The 6,880-nt window shown below is 47.3% G+C and overlaps 1 non-coding gene across 1 annotated transcript; it reads right to left on the bottom strand.

Annotated features, from left to right (window-relative positions):
* Window positions 1–2,599: 2,599 nt before the first annotated feature.
* On the bottom strand, window positions 2,600–2,796 carry LOC145252972 (U2 spliceosomal RNA). The gene has a single exon (XR_013863699.1). It is a non-coding gene; the product is annotated as a U2 spliceosomal RNA (small nuclear RNA).
* Between the last annotated feature and the right edge of the window lie 4,084 nt (window positions 2,797–6,880).

Below are 6,880 nucleotides of genomic sequence, written 5' to 3'. Positions count from 1 at the left end.
GGAGCTTTTTGGTCCGTTCAGTGCGGACTTTGGGAGTGGGGGAGGGGACCTCTTTTGGTTGATGGGGAGGCTGAGCGCTTGGGGAGGGGGTAGCCTGCTCGTTTTCTTCTTTTTGGCTCCTGTCACGGGATGAGGGGCGGGAAGAGTTTCTTGGGGCCTTTATAGGAGAGGGGGAAGGTTGTTCGGGTTGCTGGGGTGTTGGGATCACAGGGGGCTCATCCTGTGTTGTTGTTGCGAGGGAGTCCTTCTCAGTCTCAGTGGGGGTAGGAGGGTTTGCGCGTGTCTTGCGGCTTTTCCTCCTCCTGGCCCTCCTGATCTCTGTTGCGCTCAGGGCCATAGAGACTGTTGTTGTCTCTTCCTCTGCCTCTGACGCGGCCTCCTCCTCAGATTCTGGTAGTTTCCTCTTGTTTGAGGAGGAGGGTGTCTGTGTGTCCATCTTCTCCGTCTCGCTCTTCGGTTGTTCTTGGTCTTGGGTGACTGTCTGCAAGAATGGCTGTTTGTTGGTCTTGCCTTTCTTTACGACTGTCACCCAGCCTGTCGGTGCCTCTGGAGGATTTGCGGCCGGCGCGGGAGCAGCGGCTTGATTTGTTGTCACGCCCTTCCACTATAAGGGAGAGTGTCCACTCTCCGAACTTGAGTGTGGCTGGGATGGCGTAGAATCCAGCCTTGTCCAGGACCATCTGTACTTTGTAGTCCCCGGTCATGATGTTTCTTAATCCGCGGACCGGGGTGACTTCCTCTACGTCCCCATACTGGCTTAGGATAGCCCCCAGTTGTTTGGCCTCCATATAGCAGGGGACGTTTAGAGCAGAAACATTTGCTCTCCTCTTGTTCATATAGATGGGTTGGAGCTTTATGTTCCTGCTCTGATGGCAGGTCCTGGACAGCCTGACTGCGTCTTCGGAGGTGGGGAGCAGAACATCCCACTGTGCGTAACTCCTTCTACAGATATAGTTGGCGGGAATGTTCTGCTCCAGCAACACGTTCATCATGGTGTCCTTGTTGACGCCCGTCAGACCCCTTGTCTTGGTGTCTGAAGTTATCAGCGAGAGCACTCTTTTCTCCAGAACTTCCACTTGACCCGGGAGGGGTTGGATGTTGTTCCCCTGGGTATACTCCTTGTAAGTGGAGTCGAAGAGTGCTCTGTAGTCTTCGGGCGTCAACTTCCCTTGCTGCTCTTTGGGGCCCCATGCCGGTCCTCCATCCTGGTGGGTGTCAGCTGGACTCGGGTTGGGGGGGCGTAGCTGATGTTGTGGGGCTCTCCCCTGTTATGGGCCTTTTTGGTTTCGGAACTGGCCCGTTACCAGGCAAAGTAGGCCATTGTGTTTTTGGCGTTGTTTTGTCCTGGCTTGGTTTGCTCTCCGGGCCGCTCCCCTTTCTTATTTTCTTCCTTTGCTGGGTGGCTGTCCCCTTGGGGGATGGAGGTGTCTCCCCTTCTGGTGCCGTGTTCCCAGCTGGAGCCTTGGTGGGTACTGTCAAGGGTGTCTCTCCTTCCAGCTTGCTTTTGTTACCACTGGCCGGAGAGTCACCCCTTTTCCGTATTTGGTCCTCTTGAGGAGTGTTGGGGGGCCAATCACTGTCTTCCCCGCCGAATAGTGAGCAGATGGAGGCTATTACGTCTTCATCCAGCGCCTCGGTTTGGTCCGCGGTGCTGTTCTCCTCCTTTTCTGTTGGGGAGTCGCCCTTTGGGGGAGCGGGGGATGGGTTCCCCGGTCTTCCTCCCTTGGTTCTGCCGTCCTGGGGTGCAGCTGGTTGGCTGGGTTCTGCACTTTCCCCAGCTATTGACTTAGCGGCAGCTTTTTCCGCTGGGTTGCCCTCGTGGGGAGCGGTTGCAGGTGCTTTTCGGGGGGTCGCCGCGGGCTGCGGCCCTACCCTCCCGCTTTCTTCCAAGGTCGCCGCGCGCCGGGGCCCTACCTTGTTTCCTGGCGCCGTCTCGCCGGGAGATGCATCAGCTCCCTCACATAGGGAGTCGTTCGCAGTTGAGATGCTGCGCATTTGGGGTGATGTACCCCTCCTGCCTGGCATCGTGGCGGTTGCACTGGCCGCTGGCGCGGACCAAAGTGTAGTGGGGGAAAAGAAAACCCAGGGGAATGGAGGGGGAGGAGGGGGAGGAGCGGACTTTGAAGAAATTAGAGTTTTTGACTTCCCCTCACGGGGATGTCGGGTTAGCAGCTCAGATCCCCCCGCGAGGGGGGAGAGCAGAGAAGAAAGACGCAGTGGGTGCTAGCGGGTCAGAGTGCCGCGTCGCAATTAAGAGAGAGAGGGGATAGGCATCCCTGCCCATAGAGGGGAGCAGAAACGAAGCACCCGCCCTACCCCACGTCACCCTACCCACTAACTTACCCCAACGGAAGCGAGAAAGAGAACCCTGTCTGCTCGATCCACTGGGAGAGCAGCGAAGATAGACAAAGTTTGGGCCTGGCAGGTCAGAGTGCTGCTCAGGCAATTAAGTGTGGAGAAATTAGACCATCCCCTGTCTCTAGAGGGAAGAGACCGGAACGAAGAAAAAACGCATGCAAAAAAAAAACAACAAAAGCAGGTCTCAACTACCAGCTAGTGGTGCTGGTCCCGAGATTCCAGTCTCCCAAAAAAGGGGATCGGTTTCCGGGTCCAAGCTCCCACAAATGTGGAGTCGGTCCTTTAGGTCCTGACTCCCCAAAGGAGGGGGTCGGTCCTTGCTAACGAAAGTTAGTATGAAAACACCTTAACCTAGCCCGAAAGCCCGGTGGCGGAAAGTTTAGTAACTGAGAGAACAGATACTACACTTTGATCTTGGCCAAAAGGCCAAGAAAACCTGTATTTATTTGCTCCCTAACCGAGCAAATTAGGCACAAGGCCGATTTTTAATGTGAGGAGTGAAGGGGAAATGGGGACCAACTCCCCGGGGAGTAGGGAGGCTGGATAGTGACAATTGGTATGAAGGGTTTCCCCTACATTGACCAAGGTCTTATATGTGGGGCTGCCCCCTACATATGGTCTTTGCTTACAGTATCTGCCGGAACAGATACTACACTTTGATCTTGTTTATATAGTTTATTTCCGTAATGAAAAACTTTTACAATTAAATAATGAGAAATTCAAAAAATAAAAGCAAAAAATTAACATTTGTAAACAAAATAGGCACAAGGCCATACGAGAAGTGGGATGGGGAGTGTTGCAGGATCTTTGTTACTAAAGTGAAAATGGAGTCTTTGGTGACTTTACTCTTAACATTTGTCACAATACCTCATTCACTCTGTGGACTCTAAACTAACTAATGAAAACCCCAGCGTTTTTGCAAAAAAGAATATATTTACAATTTGTGTGTGTGTGTGTGTGTGTGTGTGTGTGTGTGTGTGTGTGTGTGTGTGTGTGTAAAAATTTTTTTTTGTTTTTAGTTTATTATTAAAATGTGTATGTGTGCGTGTGAAAAAATTTCAATTCATTGGAAAATAAAAAGTTCTTGAATTTGGAAGAGAAACCGTTCGTGTTGGGAAGTGGGGAATCTAGAAAAAATATACAAAAAATAAAATTAGTGCATTGTTAGTAAGGTCCCTCCCTGAGCTAATCTAAGTAGTTAGATCGCCTACTGTTTTCCGGGGCACCGAAAACAAGCGGGAAGATCTCTAGTGGGGGTTGGGAAGAATTCTTATCGGGTGTATGGAGGAAAAATAAATAATTGTCAAAAACAAAAAAGGGGAAGATGGGGGGGGGGTAGGCGGCGACCTCCGAGTACCAGGGGGTGATAAAACAAAAAGATAGGTCGGGGGGGAGGGGTTAGTGGTAGGGTAGCCTTGGAAGGTTCTCTAGTGCCAAAAAAAACAAACAATCGAGTGACAGGATCTCATTTGTACCACCAGTCAAGAGTCTCTTTACTATTTATTTGTCTAACCTAGCGGGATGTTCTCCGTAGGAACAAGTACCGCGTGTGCTATACTTATTGGTGGTAACACGAATTCAAACTTGGTGCCTCGTCGGATGCACAAGCTAGCGTCATGCACCCACCTCTTGTCAAAGGCCACTCGAGGCAACCTCTTCCAATCGCATCTGATCTTTACTTTAAGCAGATGTTTAAAGTAGACGATCAGATCCCGATTTGGAACAGATATCCCTTCGCAGACTCGCTTAAGGCGTGTGATCAATATGATCATCCTCGCTATTGCTAGAAAAACCTTTCTTTTCTCCCTAGGCAGCTGCAGATCAATGTTCTCCACAAAATATGACTCATCGAGTTCAAGCCAGCGCTTGGCATCAATGCGAGTCGTTACCTTGTTGACGTACCCTAAGAGGGTCTTGAGCCTGCTGTAGCGGAAAAAGGCATGAGCAGCTGTTTCCCTCATGTCCTCGTCGAAGCACAGTCAGTAGACCCGGGTTCTTCATTGTACAGGTTGAGTTCTTCAAGGAGGGGCAGAGCGTTTTGACAAGTCGCCAGGTAAGGGAAAATTCCGAGTTTGTAAGAAAGTCCCGTCCCGGCACCCAACTCCACTGGGTGCGGACTCCTCTAACAGCATCCCCATCTGTTTCACTAGTGGTTCCTTTGTGCTACCGCCCCACTAGCTGTTCCTAGACTGTTCGAGAACACTGGTCACTGGCAATGCTCTAAGTGCAAACCGGCATTTGGCGTAGAATGTTTGTCCCCACTCGGTCTTCGCTGAGCTTCGACCGAGGTGTCGGGTGTGAGATTGGAAAACGAGCTTCCAACCGCAGCGACCCATGGAACGTTTACATACAACGAACAGCTCAGGAAGGCCAACCTCTATGCATGCTTGTGACACAGATCGGACAGTCCTAAGCCTCCCCTGATTGGATTTCGAACACAGACCTCTCTGCAAACATAATGCTTACCCTCATTCCACAAGAGTGTGTCGAGGTGTGCCTATAATTTAAACTTTTGTACATTAATTTAACCTAACAGGATGAATAATAATCATTTACGGGCTACTCTAACATGGTAGAAATATTCACTAAGCCGAATCTGACTGGCAAGGTTGGAAAACTATACGTAATCGCTTAGACCCCCCCCCCCACCAAAAAAAAACAAAGCTTACAGAATTTATTTCCATGAGGAAAATAATTTTTGGTTAGTGTTCTAAAATGCTACAATGTCTCTGAAATGAAAAATTATTTTACGCCAAATTAATATTGCTCAAGCGTTTCTCAACTGGAAAGAATCTAGAGATCCGACTTGCTGAAGGAAACATAGTTGACAAAGTAGAGCAACATCTTATTGAGAAGGAAACTAAGAAGTGGCGGGAAATTCTAGCTAGATTGCTGGACATCATCAGGTTTCTCGCCAAGTAGAATCTGGCACTATGGGGTCACTGGAAAGACCTCCATAATGATGAAAGAGGTCAAGAAAACAAAGAGAATTTTTTCAGAATTAGTAAATTGATTGGCGAAGTATGACCCTGTGCTCCGTAGATATTTGATAAAAGTAAACCTGGGAAAGAAAATCGCTACTTCTTATCTGTCACCAGAAATTCAAAATGAATTTCTGAGCATTTTAGCAAAACAGGTGAGAAAGAAAATCATCGATCAGATCAAGGAAAGCAAATATTTTTGCATAATTTTTTATAGCACTCTTGATGTATCTCACAAGGACCAGATGAGTGAGGTGTTGCGCTACTTAAAAATTGACGAAAATAAAGTGACAGTGGAGGAGTCGTTTCTCCACTCCATCAAGACAAAAAGTAAAAGCGTGGAGGACATTTCTAAACTGATTTTGAGAGAACTGGAGAAAGATGGGATTCAGATTGTTGACTGCATTGGCCAGGTATTTGACAATGCTGCTATTATGGCAGACCACCGATCGGATGTGTAGAAACAAATTTCCGAAATAAACCCACAAGCTCTATTCGTGCCATGCACTAATCATTCATTAAATATGGCTTGTGTTACATGCCGCTTCTGTAGCGGTTCACTCTATTACATTTCTTGGCATACTGGACCGATTATTCTCGTTCTTTTCTGCATCTACACATCGCTGGGACGTTTTGATTTAGTTGACCGGTCTAAGTATCAAGCAGACTATGGAAACTACATGGAGTAGTCAAGCAGATGCTGTAAATGATGTGGCAAAAAATTATTGGAAGTCGTCATTGCCCTGGAACAGATTACAGAAAGAGGAGAAAATGCAACCACAAGATCAGATTCATCTTTAATTCTCAACTCGGTATTGTCGTTTCCGTTTCTTTTATTCCCGAGATTTTGGAAAACTATTCTCCCAGAAATCAATGATGCCCAGAAGTATCTTCAAGAAAAGGGACTGCAACAAAGTTCTGTCAGGCTAACGGCGTTGAGAGATTACCTTCTTCAGTGCAGTTAACTGGGCTGGTAAAAAGCAAAACAAAATAAAATAAATACAATAAGCAAAAGTTCAGCTAGAATTCATCACTCTTGACTTTCTCTCTCAACTTCCAGCACGTGTTCTTCCAACCACCTCTGCCAACAGGCATTTTATTAGAAAACTGACCCCATTCCATTTGCATGTTAACATTTATGCAACAATTGTAACAGGAAAACGATTGACGTGAACGTATCGAAACAGTTGTAGACAAACAGTTCTTTTTAACAGATGTAAATAACACAGCACATACCTGAATTATTTACGAACATTTATTTTCATGATTTCAGCTGACATCTTCAAAGATTACAACGTCTTGTCTGCCTGAGGAAACACTGCTCCCCGCGTCATGGAGAGGTCAACTCCCATTGAGTCGTCCGTTCTCTCTTATGTCCAGCTAACGACTGACTAGAATCTCCGCAAATCTACATCTCATTACGTGTCTCAGACCAACAGCTGATGTAACCTCAATCTAGTTATTTCTTTATGCAAATTAAGATCATGTTTACATCTATTTTGTATTTTCACATTCCTTTTGTAGCGATATTATTATCTATT

Source organism: Euprymna scolopes, chromosome 29, assembly GCF_053919585.1.
Source record: "Euprymna scolopes isolate OS-2025 chromosome 29, ASM5391958v1, whole genome shotgun sequence".
In the NCBI taxonomy this organism is placed as follows: Eukaryota; Metazoa; Mollusca; class Cephalopoda; order Sepiida; family Sepiolidae; genus Euprymna; species Euprymna scolopes.
Note: the sequence above shows the minus strand (reverse complement) of the source record. Positions and strands in the feature narration are given on the sequence as shown.